We start from the raw sequence: 17,668 nt of genomic DNA, 5'->3' as shown, positions 1-17,668 counted from the left end.
CAGCATATAGTGGGATCATGTTTTTTATAATTTATTCTGCCACTCTTTGCCTTTTAATGGGTGCATTTAGCCATTTATATTCACTGTAATTACTAATAAGAAGTGACTTCTGCCATTTTGTTATTTGTTTTTTGTGTGTCTTAAGCCTTCTTTGTCTTTGTCCTTTACTACTGCTTGCTTTTGTGTCTTGTTGGTTTATTGTAGTGAGCCTTTTTGGTTCCTTTCTCTTTGTGTATTTTTTTTTTTAAATATATTTTCTTAGTGGTTACCATGAATAATGCATATGAATTTTTAAAAACTGAACATTTCAAAACATGTCCCTATTCTTTGTGTTGCTAGGGTTGTAGGCCCAGTATGGTTGGCTGGGGTAGATGGTTAGAACAATCCATCATGGGCCTTGGGGTTATGAAAGGGAAGCTCTAAATCGAAGCAGATTGAAACCAAGAGGGCTTACTCTGCAAAGGTCACCAGCTCTGTGTTTGCAACCAGAGAGAAGCTCCAAGGCCCTGGAGTGGGAGAAAGAGCTAGAAAGAAGAGAGTAAAAGAGAGAGCAGACCCAAGGAAAAAGATGGCCTCTGAGACATTCCCTATAGTGGGTATATATGGTTCAGGCATGGTTCAGGCCTGCAAGATCTGAGAAGTCTAAAATTGCACTATACCTGTTTTCTACTTGGTGCTATCCTTTAAACCCTTTGTTGTTGTTCTTAGTTGTGGTTGACGTGGCTCCAATTCATGACAATCCCATATAGAACAGAATGAAACCTTGCCAAGTCCTGAGCCATCTTCTTGATAGTTGGTATGCCGTATAGTCCATTGTTACAGCCATTGTGTATTTGAATGCTTTTCAACTTAGGGTGCTCATATTCCAGCACTATATCAGACTATATTCTCTTGTGATCCATAAGGTTTTCATTGGCCAGTTTTCAGAAGTGGATTGCCAGGCCATTCGTCCTAGCCTGTCCTAGTCTGAGAGCTCTACTGAAGCCTGTTCACTATGGGTGATCCTGCTGGCATTTGAAATATCATTGGCATAACTTCAGCATCATAGCAACACGCAAGTCACAACGGTATGACAAACCGACAGTTGGATGGTAGACAGACCCCTTAGTTATCTGCAAACCTTTAGGAAAAGTCTGCGACATGCAAAAACCTTAAGTTAGTGGAGCTTTAGGCCCTAAAAGAGAATGTGAAATGGCTACTCACAGGGCAGGTGACAAAAGGAAATCAAGAATTCAAAGGGATCAGGAACTTGAGATAAGGTAAGCAGGAGGATGTGAAATCCCTTGGGGTTCCTTAGAAATTCTTGTAAGGGCAGTGGATTTTCCACAGTATATGAGATGGAGGCTGGAGCAAATTTAACTGGCCACTGGAGGAGCGGTGATTCCAAAAGACTAGCGATTCTGAGGCTATGTGAGTTAGCAGAAGTAAAAACATGCTAATTGATTTTTAAAAATCCGAAAACTATAAAGAAGTAAAAATTGCTAGCCTGGCAGTTCCCTCCACTCGGCGTAATTCATTCGCGCATTAAAAAGTAAACTCACGTACCGCCCTCTCCAACTTTCCCCTTTGCAATCGCATCCGATGGTCCAGCTTTTACAGTAATGCAGTCCATGGAGTCAGAAGCCCAGAGATCCATAAACCATTCAGACATCTAATAATGCTTTAAAAGGGGCCCTCAACGCTGGAAGGTAAGTGGCCAGTAACGGGCGATCTGGGTACAGAGGGGGAGGCGAGAGGGCTTGGGGCTTCAGGGAAAGTGAAGTAGCGAACGTAAGGAGAATTTTTTACAGCAGCCATAAAATCAAGACCCATGAACACAGGGCTAGATTCTGAGTTGGTCAAATAAACGGATAGTTCAATTTGCCGGCCCTGGCTTCAGTTCTGGCAGCTATTATCTTACAGCCCCAGTGGAAATGTTTGGAGAGAGAAAGAGGCACCTCCATGTCTTTGTGGACCCAATGCAGGGATGGTTCTCTGAAGGGCCTCCTTGTTACCAGGAGTTACAAGGCAGCAGGCAGTCCTCCTGGTCAATAGGCTCCTGGCAGGTGATTATTACTATTCAACACCAGACTTTGGTTCCTTGAAACCCAACAATGGTTTAGGCTTCTGAGTGGGGGCCGCACTTTTCAGACACGGGAGGGGATGTCTGTATGTGCAACATGCAAAATGCTATGATTTAGAGTTGCTGACTCTGCAGCCCATTCCCACAGGAACTCCAAATGGAAACGCGCACCATCTTAGTTACCTAGTGTTACCGTAACAGAAATACCACAAGTGGATGGCTATAAAGAGCAGACATTTATTTTCTCATAATTCCACAGGCTAAAAGTCCAAATCAGTGTCTCGGCTGTGAGATTTCCTTCTGTGAGCCTCTCTCCTAGTTTCTGGTGTCTGCCTGCAATCCTTGTTGTCTGTCTTTCCCCAGTGCATGTCTCTGTCTATTCTGGTCTTTTTATAACTCAGAAGGGATTGGGTTTAGGAACCACCCTGTACTGGCCTGACCTCATTATATAACAAAGAAAACCCTGTTTCTAAACAGGATCACATCCACAGGTCCCAAACTGAAACCAAACCCACTGCTTTTGAGTGGATTCCAACTGATGGTGACCCCATGTGCTGCAAAGTAGAGCTGCTGCACATGGTTTTCTTGGCTGTAATCTTTATGGAAGAAGATCATCAGGACTTTCTTCCATGGCACTACTGGCTAGGTTCGAACTGCAAATCTTTGAAGTTAGCAGTTGAGTGCAAACCATTTGCACCACCAAGGGACCTTCCACAGGTACCAAAACCAAAACCGAGCCCATTGCCATCGAGCCAATTACAACTCATAGCAACCTTATAAGATAGAGTAGAATGGCTCCATAGGGTTTCTAAGAAGTGGCTGGTGAATTTGAACTGCCCACATGTTAACAGTGAACTGTTAACCACTGCACCACCAGGCCAGGAATTCAGCACATATTTTGAGGGAACAAAATTCAATCCATAACACTCACCCATCAGTTTCTCCCTGAACTCCATGTTCACAACCAGTTCTTTGTGACAAATGGAAATTTCCTGCTCCAGAGATGGCCAAGCACACTTGCTGGCCTCAGTGAAACACCCAGTTTAGATGCACTGGGCAAGTAAGGCCAGAACTGACTCCCAAGGGAAAAGCCCTGATCTGTAGCATTTGCCAATTTCCATGAGGTAAATACTCCCACCATGGCTGACTTCAAGCTACCAAATGATGTCACTGAACACAGAATTGGGAAGAGAAGCACAGTAGCACGGATGCTATAAGAGATGGAAATAACTTTAGTAACACCACTGTGTCACCAGGGCCCCTAAAGAACATTGTTGTTGTTGTTGTTAGGTGCCGTAGAGTCGGTTCTGACTCACAGTGACCCAATGTACAACAGAACAAAACACTGCCTGGTCCTGTGCCATCCTCGCAATCATTGTTATGGTTGAGCCCATTGTTGCAGCCACTATGTCAATCCATCTTGTGGAGGGCCTTCCTCTTTTTCGCTGGCCCTCTACGTTGTCAAGCATGATGTCCTTCTCCAGGGACTGATTCCTCTGGATAACATGTTAAAAGTATGTGAGACATAGTCTTGCCAGCCTTGCTTCTAAGGGGCATTCTGATTGCACTTCTTCCAAGACAGATTTGTTTGTGCATTTGGCAGTTCATGGCATATTCAATATTCTCCGCCAACACCACAATTCAAAGGTGTCAATTCTTCTTCGATCTTCCTTACTCATTGTCCAGCTTTCACATGCATATGAGGTGATTGGAAACATCACCGGCTTGGGTCAGGCCCCCCCCAGTCTTCAAGCTGACATGTTTGCTTTTCAACACTTTCAAGAGGTCTTTTGCAGCAGATTTGCCCAATGCAACATGTCTTTTGATTTCTTGACTGCTGCTTCCATCAGTAATGATCATGGATCCAAGTAAAATGAAATCCTTGACAACTTCAATCTTTGCCCCGTTTGTCATGATGTTGCTTATGGGTCCAGTTGTGAGGATTTCTGTTTTCTTTATGTTGAGGTGCAATCCATACTGAAGGCTGTGGTCTTTGATCTTCATCAGTAAGTGCTTCAAGTCCTTTTCACTTTCAGCAAGCAAGATTGTGTCATCTGCATAATGCAGGTTGTTTATGAGTCTTCCTCCAATCCTGATGCCTCATTCTTCTTCATAGAGTCCAGCTTCTCAGATTATTTGCTCAGCATACAGCTTGAATAGGTAGGGTGAAAGGATACAACCCTGACACACACCTTTCCTCACTTTAAATCACAAAGTGTAACCTTGTTCTGTTCCAACAACTGCCTCTTGATCCATGTACAGGTTCCTCATGAGCACAATTAAGTGTTCTGGAATTCCCATTCTTCACAATGTTATCCATAATTTGTTATGATCCACACAGTTGAATCCCTTTGCATAGTCAATAAAAGAGGTAAACATCCTTCTGGTATTCTCTGCTTTCAGCCAGGATCCATCTGACATCAGCAGTGATATACCACTACAGTTGCTTTTGAATGATCTTCAGCAAAATTTTACTTGCGTGTTATATTAATGATATTGTTCAATAATTTCCACATTCAGTTGGATCACATTTCTTGAGAATTGGCATAAATATGGATCTCTTCCAGTTGATTGGCCAGGTAGCTGTCTTCCAAATTTCTTGGCATAGGTGAGTGAGCACTTCCAGTGCTGCATCCGTTTGTTGAAACATCTCAGTTGGTATTTCATCAGTTCCTGGAGTCTTGTTTTTTGCCAGTGCCTTCAGAGCAGCTTGGACTTCTTTCTTCAGTACCATTGGTTCCTGATCACATTCTACCTCTTGGAATGGTTGAACGTTGACCAATTCCTTTTGGTACGGTGACTCTGTGTATTCTTTCCGTCTTCTTTTGATGCTTCCTGCATAGTTTAATATTTTCCCTGTAGAATCCTTTACTACTGCAACTCGAGGCTTGAACTTTTTGTTCAGTAGTTTCAGCTTGAGAAATCCCAAGTGTGTTCTTCCCTTTTGATTTTCTATCTGCAGCTTATTGCACCTGTCATTATACAGAAAGTAGTAAAACGTAGTAAGAGAATCAGGACATGATGGATTTTGAGTATTTATTACCTTCATTTTAATGTAATTTATTGAACTGTAATTTTATATAATTTAATTTTTAATAATGGCTGTGTTTAACAATTGGCTGGCAAAATTCCTAAAAATGCCACAATTTAGCATCAACTCTAATGAGCCAGTATGAGTTGGCTCTACATACTACTGCCTCGGCTCTGGGCCAGTCTCCTTTGGGTTCTGGGCCTAATTTCTTTCTGTAAATTTCTCTCTTCTTCTTCTCTTCTGTCCTGTTCCCTGTCTCTGGGCTTTTTGCCCTATCTCCTTGCTTTGCCCCATTTACTGAGCACTTTGCCCCTGTGCTGAGCCCACTGTATGTGTAAGTGGGAGGCCCTCTGGAGAGAGATGGCCAGTGCTCACCCACACACAGTTGTGGATGGGTGATGACATTTCCCTGCCTCTTAGCAGTTAGGCAGAGCCATATGACTAGTTCTGGGCACTGAGTTGAGAATGGAAGTGACGTGCCACTTCTAGACTGAGACATTTAATTGATGGCATGAGATCTTCTGATGCCATCTTTTCCTGCTGCAGCAATTTTGCATTAAGATGGTAGGGCCAAAAGATGGAAGCAGCTCAGATCTCTGGATCACCACAAGGAAGACAGCTGCCCTGAAGAATCACTCAGGGCCATAGTGGATTTTTGCGTGAATAAGAAATAAGCAATTGCATGTTAAGCCACAGAGCTTTTGGTATTGCTTGTCAATACAGAGTAACATAGTCTATCCTAACTAATAACCCTCCTTACAATTAACGGCAAACCACATGCTTGTATTATCAGGAAATCCAATCTACCTCCTTCAAGCCTCCTTTCTCCTCATGAAAATGTTTCTTTGTCTAGGAATCTCCATGTGCTATAAGTGGTTTTGGTTTGTTTTTCTTAGTGGGTTGAACATTCTGTTGTTTTTGCTAGCTAACTTGGTTCCGACTCATGGCAACCCCCTGTATTACAGAGTAGAACTCCTTCATAGGGTTTTCTTGGCTGTAATCTTTACAGAAGCAGATCACCAGGCCTGTCTTCCACCGTACCGCTGGGTGGGTTCAAAACACCAACCATTATGTTAGGAGTAGAGCCCAAACTGTTTGTACCACTTAGGGATGTTCTAGTCAATTTAAATCTTTTATTTGTTAGGAACCAAAAAGTTGGCAGTTTGAATCTACCAGTGGCCCCTTGGGAACCCTGTGGGCAGTTCTACTCTGTCCTGTAGGGTTGCTATGAGTTGGAATCCACTCAATGGCAGCAGGTTTGGTTTGGTTATAGACAAATTTAAAAATTGGGCGACTTAAATAAGATAGAAGCTTTACATGCTTGCCTCTCTTACATGTGAAAGTCCAGATGTTGGCAGTACAGAGTTGGCAAGGTACAGCCTGCATACATGGCTTCCATCTCTGGGTCCAAGACATATGCCTCCTTTGTTAACCCTTACCAACCAGAAAGAAAAGGAAAAGGGGCTGAGGAAGGAAGCCCGATCCTTTAAACTAAGATCCAAAAGCAGCACACTCATCACTTCTGCTTATATCTCACTGGCCAAAAATATAATCACGTGGCTACACATAGCTGCAAGGCAGGCTAGGAGATGTGGTCTCTAGCTGAGCAGCCATGTGCCCTACTAACACTGAGTGGGGCATTTCTGTTACTAAAGGAAGAAAGGGAGAACAGGCACAGGGAAAAAGGATACAGGCTTTCCGTAATCTTCACAGTGTCCTGGGAGAGAAGGAGACGTAGTTGGTGTGGAGAAGCTGCCTGTGGTAGAAGAGCTGTTCTCAAGCATAGTAACTGGTCCTCTCTGGATTCAACCATAGAATGGCTGCCCTTGCTGTAGGCTCTTTGGGGTGTAGGTGATTCTACTTTCTCAGAGCCATGCTGGATGGCCAATGTAATGTTGCTTCATCCCGAACTGACCAAAGCCTTCAAAGTCATAGCGTTGGCCATTTCCTCACTCAGCTTTGCCTGAGGTGAGAATTTGTTCCAGTGAGGCCACCTGCCATGGAGGGGCACAGACAGAGGGCAAGAAGCTCTGGCCAGACTCTGCAGAGCGATGGCCCAACAGCGGTGGAGAGCGTGGGCTCTGGAGTCAGACTCCCTTGGGCAAAGTGCTCAGTCTTTCCTAACCCAGTTTTGTCATCTGTAAACTGGGGTTAATAATCGTACTAACCCCATAGGATTGCTGGGATTGTTAAAGGAGAACAGTGTAAATGCGCTTAGCATAACCGTATGGAGCACAGTTCTACTCTGACACACGTGCTTGCTGTGAGTTGGATATGACTTGACAGCGACTGGCTTTTTATTACTATTGCTGCTGCTGCTGCTGCTGCTGCTACGGCTGCTACAGTTATCTGGCTGTAGGAAGTAACAGGTTCTTTCTTTCACACACAGCTGCTTCCACAGGTGGAGTGGCCACTAGAAGGAGTGGATGTGGCAGGCCCCACATGCCCTGTGTCCTAAGCCCAGGACCATTCTCTCCCATTCCTCCTTTATGGCTCCATGCAGAGCAGCCCACTGGTCTATGTCTGTTCTGTGGCAATTTTATGTCAGACTTCTTGTCACTCTTCCCTGTCTTGGTCAGGGGTACTAAGGCCCCCAAATATCAGTGAGAAGGTGTTAGGCAATCAGTCCATTCCTCCCAGCAGGGTCACTGGGTGCTTTCTGCAAATTTTCCCCCACCCCCTACTCAAAGTTTTGCATACCTAGGGGATCACCTGGATTTGCCACAGCAAACAAAAGTCCTGTTACACCTTTTCCCCAGGGCCTGTTGGCCTGATAATCTGCATGTCTAAGAAGACCACAGAAGGTGATTTCTGCCCGACCTAGACTGAGATGCAGCTGGGAGCTTTTCTTAAAAAACAAAACATAACTCAACAGCGACAACAAAACATAGCACTTTGGTAAGATACCCTGTTGGACCACCCATTACACAAATTCATTGACCATATGTGATCCTCACAGCGAACATGTAAGGCAGCTAACCCAGAGCCAGGTCTATTTGAGTCCAAAATATTGCCTTGCTTTGGTGGCTAAATTGCTCACACCAGCCTATTTAGGCAGAACTCATTCAGGGAAAAGAAGAAAAGTTTGCATGCATATGAGTTTCTTTTCAAGGAATATTCTCGTAATAGATAAGACTATTATAGATTAAACTGATAAACTCAAATCAAATTGGCTTACATAAAACCCACAGTTTATTGGCCTGCCCTCTGTGAAATTCAGGGGTGTCTGGGTTCACACAGGGCTGGACCCAGGTGATCAGATGATGTCACCATTGCTCAGAGTCTTTTCATTTTAAGCTCTGCTCTTCTGGAGTTGGCTTCATTTCCAGGCCCTTCCTTTCTTCACGGTGGCTTGGAAACTCCAGGCCAACAGGCTTCCAGTCCAGGAGAAAGAAAGCTTCTCTTTCCCCACAACTTCAGAGAAAGTTCAAGGTTTGAGGCTTACTGGGTCATGGCATCTCACTGAATCCATGTGGGGCAGGTACCCACCCCAGGAGCTAATAGGGATTGGGTGGGGGTGGATAGGAACAGGAGGGGTGGTTCCCCAAAGGGAAGTTGCTATATATTACCAAAGGGTAAAGCAAAATTGACAGATGCCAGAACTGTTGAACCTGTATGCTCCTATAAAAAGTGGGATGATGTAAAGGTGTTATGGATGGGATTGTGCCCCCCAAAAAGTTATCCTGAGGTCCTAACCCCTGTAGCTATGAATGTGACCCTGTTTGGAAATAGGGCTTTTCTTTTGGTGTGTTAATGAGGGCTTACGAGGGTGAGTCCTAACCCTAATCCCTTCTGATTAATGTCTTATAAAAGAGCAGTATAGATAGAGCCACACAAAGGGGGACACCATGTGACAGCAGGTGTGGGTGATCTATAAGCAGCAAAGGAGCACCAGCAGCCCCCTCAAAACCAGGAGAGAGGCCCACATAAGGAATCAACACGGCCGAGACCCTGATTTGGACTTTCAGCCTCCAGAACTGTGAGAAAATAAATTTCTGTTCTTTAAAGCCCCCTACTTGTGCTCTTTTTTGTTAGTGAAGCACCAGGTAACTAGGACAGTTGGCCTATTTTGCCTCCCCGCAATGTAAGATGAATTTCTCTCGATCTCTCTAGTTCAGGGGTCCTCTCCCTTGGCTGCACGTTGGTCTCAAAAATCCTGATCCTCAGGGCACACCACAGCCCGGTGAAATCCAGATCTCTGGGGGTGGAGCTCAGGCATCAGAAGTTTTAAAACCCAACAGGTGATTGCAATGTGCAGCCAGGATTGAAAACCAGTGCTCCAATTTCCTGGTCTTTCTTACTAAAGCCTGTGGTTTGCAAATACGTTGATTATGCCAAGTTCTGGCCCAGCGGTTCTGAGTGCTGCTGTGAGCTGTGTTCCTGAGGAGTGTGTCTGAGCCCTTCTCTCCCAAATGCTGAGCCAGGCCAGTCCACACGGGCTCCAAGGGAAGTCTCCAGACATTCACAGAACTCCGTGACAAGAACCAGACTTGGCTCCTCAAAGGCAGGACCCACAGGTTAGGGACCCGGTCAGCGCCCTCTCGGCACAGCTGTGGCCCTGTGTAATCAGCACCCTCATTGGGCCCAGGTTGGCCTGTTGCTTGTGGCCTCTGGCTGCCCAGGGTAAAGGCCTGGCAGAATGCCAGGTGGGAGGAGGCACTGATGTCCCCTGAGGGAGAAGGGACAATCCTTCCCAGAGCAATATGGATTTACCTGAGGAAGAGAGACCAATTGCTTAGCCTACTGGCCCCAGTGCGTCTTTTGGCAGAAAGGGTTCCAACCTGCACATACAGCCTCAGCCTTCCAGTGTCCACACTGCAGGTACGTGTAGGAAAGACTGGAGGATGCGCTGTTTTCTCGGTGCTTTGCCTGTATGAATCTCTCTGCTGGTGAAACACTGGGATGGGCGGCAGGAGCCAGACTCACTTTTGTGGTCTTTACCAACTCCCTCCCTCTCTCTGGTTCTCAGTTTCTCCTCCTGTATAGTGAACAGATTGGACTACCTCACCCTGAAGGTCCTTCCCAGCAGCTGTCGCAGGAGTCCACTACGATACACAATGAATGGTTTCCCTTCTAGAGGCTGCATGGCTGCCTCAAGATACTGAGATGCCTCAAGGTGTCCCCTGGAGCTCCTGGGTGGCAAAAATGGTTGAGCACTCAACTACTAACCAAAAGGTTGGTGGTTCGAACTCATCCAGAGGCACCTTGGAAGCCAGGCCTGGGAATCTGCTTCCAAAAGGTCCAAGCCTTGAAAACCCTGTGGAGCAGTTCTGCCCTGCACACATGGGGTCATGGTGAGTAAGAATTGACTCAGTAGAACTAACAACAGCAACAATAACAACAAGGTGTCCTCTAGATCTGTTCTTTGCTCCCAGATCCCAAGGTCATTGCCCTGGCCTGATGGTCAGCCGGTCCTGATTCACTTCCCTCAGCTGAGCCTCTCTGATCCTTTCTCCAGGAGATGCAGCTGCATCCCAGGGCCTGTGTGAGGTAAAGCCTCATCATTCATGCTCTAGGGAGGTGTCATTTTGAGTCTGCCTTGAGGACCCTGGGCTCTGAGCAGGGCAGGGGTCCCCTCTGATGCCAACTTGAGGCCACCCCCAAGGTCCAGAATCTCTCAGCTTCTCTCTCAAGCTGTAGTTTTCTCTGTCCCATGGGACTGTCATGGGTTGTAGATGCATCTTGGGATTCCCTTTGGCTCTAACTAAAGGCTGAGAATGTACTTCTTTCTTGCGGGAGGCGGAAAAGTCTCATACTTCTCAATCTGTGTGAATCAGAATTGAGCTGATTGTATTACCGGCCTCAATACCATTCCTGCCTCTGCCTAGCCTTCAGCTTGGACCACTGAACCAAAGCATTTCTCAAGGCTCTTTGTAAGTCAGCAAGGCTCAGGAATGAGCCTAAGAAACACATAAATACACATTTCTGATAATTTGATCCAGTCAGTGACCAATACTTAACGCTTTAGAAGTTAGAAGTCTCTGATAATGGGCCTATCCATTCACATAATCCTAAAAAATATGCCTTGCTGACCCCTTCAAGCAATCAGCTCATACCATGAAATATGAAATTCATACATATAGAACTGTGAATGTTATTAATGATCATAAAATCATCCAGCTTCTTTGAAAGCCTAAGCCTTATTTCCGACACAATTACCCCTTCTTGTAGAGGACTGGTTATTCATGATGGAAAGATGTATTTCCTTTCCTTTGTTAAAATTTACCAGTCATTAATTCTACTGAATGAGAGAATTCTCATGGTATGAACAGGTTGAAGCTTTTTCCTGAAGGGAGAGCTGTACACAGAAAGCTCCCTGCCTGGACCTGGAGATGTCTGGCAACGGCGTTTACCAACCTAGGAGAGTTCTCTCTGCCAGTTCCATTGAAGATACATACCATGGACTGCCAGAACAACAAACAAACCAGTCTTAGAAGAAATACAGCCAGCATGTTCCTTGGAAGGAAGGAAGGCGAGACTTTAGCTTGCTTACTTTGGACACATCATCAGGAAAGACCAATCGCTAGAAAAGGACATCATGTTTGGTAAAGTAGAGGGCCAATGAAAATGAGGGAAACCTTCAGAGAGATAGATTGACACAGTAGCCATGCCAATGAACTCAAATATACCAACAATCACGAAGATGGCAGAGGACCAGGCAGTGTTCCATTCTGTTATACGTAAGGTTGCCATGAGTCGGAGCTGACTTCATGGCAACTAACAACAATCTAAGCGTAAGTTGGTATCTTGGCTGGGCAGGATCTGGGGCTTATACGTTTTTGGGGAGTGGAATGAGACAGCACATCAACCTTTACCCCAGCCCAGAATCTACTTGCATGGACTGATTGTCATGGATTGAATTATGTCCCCCCCAAAATGTGTGTATCAATTTGGCTGGGCCATGATTCCTGGTATTGTGTGATTTTCCTACATGTTGTAAATTCTGCCTCTATGATGTTAACGAAGGAGGATGGGCAGCAGTTGTGTTATTGAGGTGGTACTCAATCTGCAAGATTGGATTGTTTCTTGAGGCAATCTCTTGAGATATAAAAGAGAGAAGAAAGCAGAGAGATAGGGGGACCTCATACCGCCAAGAAAGCAGTGCCAGAAGCAGAGTGCATCCTCTGGACCGGGAGTCCCTGCATGGAGGAGGTCCTAGTCCAGGGGAAGATTGACGAGAAGGCCTATGGAGAGAGAAAGCCTTCCCCTTGAGGTGACGCCCTGAATTTAGACTATTAGCCTACCTTACTGTGAAGAAATAAATTTCTCTTTGTTAAAGCCATCCACTTGTGGTATTTCTGTTATAGCAGCACTAGATAACTAAGACGCTGATTAAAAGTGGACCAAGTTAAATGCTTAACAATAGGAAATGGCTTGGTAAATTATGGTATATCCGCATAGATTGTCTGCCCAGATTCTACCTTTCCCAGTGTTGCAGGAGCTTCCTCTCCTTTAAGCCCTCACACTGTCACCATTCTCACTGCAATAGGAGCAGCCAGGTTCCTACTTAATAACCCTGGCCTTACTTTTTTTTTTTTTTTTTTACTTTACTCCAGTTGCCTACACCAGGGTCAGCACCTGATCAAAGCTCATCCAGTCAGAGTGTTCTCCCAAATATTTGAAATTAGAACTGAGAGATCAGTTTGTCTCTGGAGTTCCTGGACATGTAAACTCAGGAGTGGTTGGTCAATGGCCATGTTTCTGCCAAAAGTCAGTGGGCAAAAACAGGAAACTGGAGAAGTTCAGAGGAAAACAGATGCTAGTTGGAGGGAGGGGATTTTCTGGTTTTCCTACACCACACTAGTCCCTACTCATAATCTAGTTCTGAGGGTTGGCAGCATCCCTGCCTTTAGTTCCTGTGAGATACCCCTGAACCCTGTAACAAATTCCTTTAGTTGTTTTAATTTACACTAGCTTGAGTAGGCTTCTGTTACTTTCAACCAAAAGACTCTTAACCAATACAATATCATTGGATATTATGTGACCATTAAAAGTTGGCATGTAAATACTTTTCAGTGTCCAGGTGGAATGCTTATGATATAATGGTGATTTATTTAAAAAGAAGACCACATGTTATATGTATAGCATGATCTCAATGTAAAACAACGGAGGAGGGAAAACATTTGTGATTATTTCTAGGTAGTGGGATTGCAGGTGAGTTTTATTTTCTTCACTGTGTTTTTTTTTGTTTTCTTTACACATCATGCTTGGCAAAGTAGAGTGTCAGGGAAAAAGAGGAAGACCCTCAATGGGGTAGATTGACACAGTAGCAGCAAGAATGGGCTCAAGTATAACAATTGTGAGAATGGCTCAGGACCCGGTAGCGTTTCGTTCTGTTGTACACAGGGTTGCTATGTATGAGTCAGAACCAACTCAACGACATCGAACAGTAAAATGCATTTTACATGTTTTTTCATAAAGAATATGTATTAGTCTTATAACCATAAAATAACATTTATTTGTTCAAAAATAAAAATACTTAAGAATCTTTCCCCACATTCCTCCAAAAAAGTCTGCAATGGAAGATCCAACTTGAGTCCAAATGTGCTCATCGATAAAATGTAAACATGTTTAGAAAACTGGTGAGGCATCTACTGACGTGAGAGGGTGAGGAGCCTGCTGGGAAAGAACTCACTTAGCCCAGGAGTCAAACATACTAACCTGGTCCATTAACTGGGTCTTGGTTTTTAGGGAGGAGTACAAATTCCAAATACAGCTGGGTGCTCATTACTCAGACCTGCCCCAACCAATCTCATGTGGCTCATGTCACAGCAAGAGGCTGTGAATTAAAACTGAAAGGGCTGTTTTGCTGAAAACTCCAGGAGACAGAGTGGCATAAACAGCCCTTATTTGGGGTCCCTCAAACAGAGCGTAACTTGGGAAGGGGTAGTGGCACTCTCCCTGCCTGTTGCTACCCACCCTGTGCAGCTTTGACACCATAGGGGTCCTGAGGTTTGACAGGGATGTTGATGATGGTGGCAGCAACACCTGGCAGAGGTGGCCGCATTCAGGAGCAGAAATAGTTGTGCATGGTGTACCCAGCAGAAGCAATACCAGCTTCCAACTAATGCAGAGGAGTGTAGAAGTCCCAGGGAATCTACAGTGATATCCAACAAAAGTGGTGATGTTCAGTGGACAGGGCAGACCCAGTGGCTAAAATGGTACCCAGCACAACGGGGCTTGGAGTAAAGGAAGAAATTGTTAGTGTCTGATGACAGTTGAGAGGAAAGCTAAAGTATTCCAGAAACCCTCAGTAGACCACTAATGCCTCACTGAACAGTCTTTTGCCACATGACCACCCTCAGCACAGAGAAGATTGAGAAAGTAAGTTTTTAACTTTTCTGTTCCTAGCCTAGAAGAAAGCATGGAAGAGTGTTGGAAACGAGCATTGACTTGATAAAGGTGAGTTACTAAAAAATTCAGTATCAAATTAGATTTAGGCAAATACTCCAAAAAAAACCCATGGGAGGAAAATCTAGAATGACCTGCACTTAGATTGCAGTTTTATGAAATATAAAAGAAAATGCCTTATCCTTACATCTAAACATAGGCCTTCATGTGTTTAAACTAAAATAAAATGTTTAACATATGCCTGTGTTATTCTTTATGACTCCTCATAGAAAGTGACTTTTTCAACTTGTCAACTCTGGATCCTATCATATCAGATATATTAAATAGACTTCTATCACTTTTCTTTTTTCTGTATTTTGAAAATAACATTATTCTTTTAAAGAGTCATAAATACTGAAATAATAACGAAATATACAAAGACTAGAGTAAAATTGAACTGTTATGGTGAACATCCTTCCAGACCTTCTAGGAGCACTTATCAAACATTACACAAATGTGATCACACTGTTCTGTTATCCTTTCTCCCCACCTCTCCCCCATTTTTGTACTCAATTGTATGCATCAGAGACAAATTTCCATGTCATCAAATAAAGATCTACATTATCATGTATATATTATCTACTCTCAAGTGCCATCATTTTTCTAACCAATGATTTAAACTTATTGATGAATACTTAGGTCAACACCCATTTTTCATAATCATAAACAAAGCTGAAATGGAAGTCCTTTGTCTTTGTATACTTTGGTTGGCAATTATTGTCTTAGGAAAAATTACAAGAAGTGGGATTGCTGGGTCAAAGGTATGCTCATTTAAAACATTCATGCCTACCATTCCCGTGCATTCCAGAAAGGCTGGGCCAATTTATGCCACCACCAGCAGTGCATGAAAGGGCCGAGTTCCTGCCCCTCGCCAGTCCAAGGTTCTGCCATTCTTCTGTTTCTTAGAGCAAAACTTCAGAAGAATTCTCTTTATCTTTTGTCTACTAGGCTCTTTTTTGTAGATAATTTTTTGCATAAGTTCCATGCTGAGTTTTCTCAGCTTACTTATCCTTGATTGAGGGTAGTTCTATCAGGGTTTTCCATTTGCTAGAAAATAGCATGGGTGAAATCTCCCTGATTCCTTTCCCTGTTGGTTTGATTACCGTTTGGATCTTCTCTTAGGATTTGAGTTGAAAGGCTAGAATCTGATCGTAATTTCCTCTGCTTATTTATTCATTTGCCAGAAAGATTTGGTTTAGAGAAAGAGTCTTGATATCCCTCCTAAACTGTTGCCTCTCCTGGTACCTGGATAACTTGGCCAAGTTGGAAGAGTTTGGGTTTTGGTTTGTTTCCCCTCTTCTGGGTAGGCCAGCAACTTTGGTGAGAAGTTGGATGAGTGTTGCTGCATGGTTTGTCAGGTCAATCTGTTCCTCTTTACGAAGGAGATTGGCTTGATCGAGACACACCTGGGTAAAAATCCACTTTCACCAGCATCCTCTTAGTTAATAAGTCTTAGGTGAGAAGTGCCACCTTCTAGATCACAGGTCCAAGCAATGCCCCTGGCTGGCCCCTCAGGAACAGCTTGGCTAATAATTCTATCTAACACAGTCTCTAGAAGGACTAGGTTTCTCGGCTGATGTCTCTATTTAGAACCACACCCTTAAAGACAAGACGCTGCCCTTGATTGCCACAGCTCTCTCTTTTTGAGGCACAAGGCATGCTGTCCCTGACTGCACCAGACCTACCTATTTCCTGCCTATAGGCCACTCTTTCTGTGTAGAAGGGCTCAGCTTCAGGAAACAGCAGAGGAGCAGACAGACTGGGAAGCTCAGGGTTTGGGGTGAAAGGACCAGCCATGCCCACTGCTCTCCAGAGGCAGTAGGCTGCGCCAGGTGCTCAGCCTCTCCTTGACCGTGATGCATTGTCACATGAGTCTGGTGAAGTTTTCAGCTGAGAGGTCCAGGCCAAATGGTCCCAGTGAGGTAGGAGGCTGTATGTGGAGAGACGAGTGGAAGGGAGGGAATCACATAGGCCCTTCCTTGGGGTGATCTCTGGGGGACTTTTACTCCTGAATGAGTCTTGGCTAAGGAGGTCATCGTAGGACAGGCAATGGCCCCCACAAAGATGTCTGCACCCCCATCCCTGAAACCTAGGAATATGTTATGTTACATGACAAAAGGGTCTTTGCAGATGTGATTAAGGTTCTGGAGCTTGAGATGGGGAGATTATTTTAGATTAACCTTGTGGACCCAATCTAATCACACACACACACACAAAAAAAAAAATCAAAGGAAAAAATCCATTGTTCAAGAGTCAGTTCCAACTCATGGCAACCCTATGTATGAACTATGCTCCATAGGGTTTTCAATGGCTGTAATCTTACTGAAGTAGATCACCTATCAAAAAGCCATCTATCTCTAGGTGAATGGAACCAGGACCATCATCCATGACAACAGTAGGGTGGGCAAGAGCCAGAATTCTCTGTTCAGAACCAGACCCCCAAGAGGCTGGTAGAAATCACTGTTAGTGTTTTAGGAATGCTATCTGTCAGCTCTTTAAGAAACTTCTGATGGCCGAGTGCATCTTGGAATGAAGATCGTGGACTAGTTCAGTAATAGCTCTCAGCCTTCCACCTCTGTATTTCTCTGTTTTCTATTGCTGCCATGACAAATTACCACAACTTAGCAGCTTCAAACAACACCTATTTATTATCTTACAGTCTGTAGGTCAGGAGTTCGACACGGGTCTCACTGGGCTAAACGCAAGTTGTTGGCAGGGCTGCGTTCCTTTCTGGAAGCTCTGGGGGAGAACAGCTTCCAGGCTCATGTAGCTTGTTGGCAGAATCCAGTTGCATGCGGTTTAGAACTGTTTCCTTGCTGGCTGTCAGTCAGGGGTCATTCTCAGCTTTGAGAAGCCACCCACATTTTTTTTTGGCTCATGGCCCCCTTTATCTTCACAGCTATCAACAGCAGGCCGAGTCCTTCCTATGCCTCGTCTTTCCCTGCATTTTCCTCTGTTGCTTCTCTCTCTTCAGCCAGGAAAGCTCCTTCTGCTTTTAAGGGTTTGCACTAGGCTATTAGCTGAAAGGTTGGCAGTTTGAATCCACCCAGTGGCACCACAGAAGAAAGGGCTGGTGATCTACTTCGGTAAGATTACAGCCATTGAAAACCCTATGGAGCATAGTTCATACATAGGGTTGCCATGAGTTGGAACTGACTCTTGGGCAATGGATTTTTTCCTTTGAT

The sequence above is a fragment of the Loxodonta africana genome, chromosome 13, assembly GCF_030014295.1.
Source record: "Loxodonta africana isolate mLoxAfr1 chromosome 13, mLoxAfr1.hap2, whole genome shotgun sequence".
Classification (NCBI taxonomy): domain Eukaryota; kingdom Metazoa; phylum Chordata; class Mammalia; order Proboscidea; family Elephantidae; genus Loxodonta; species Loxodonta africana.
This window is presented reverse-complemented; position numbering follows the sequence as displayed.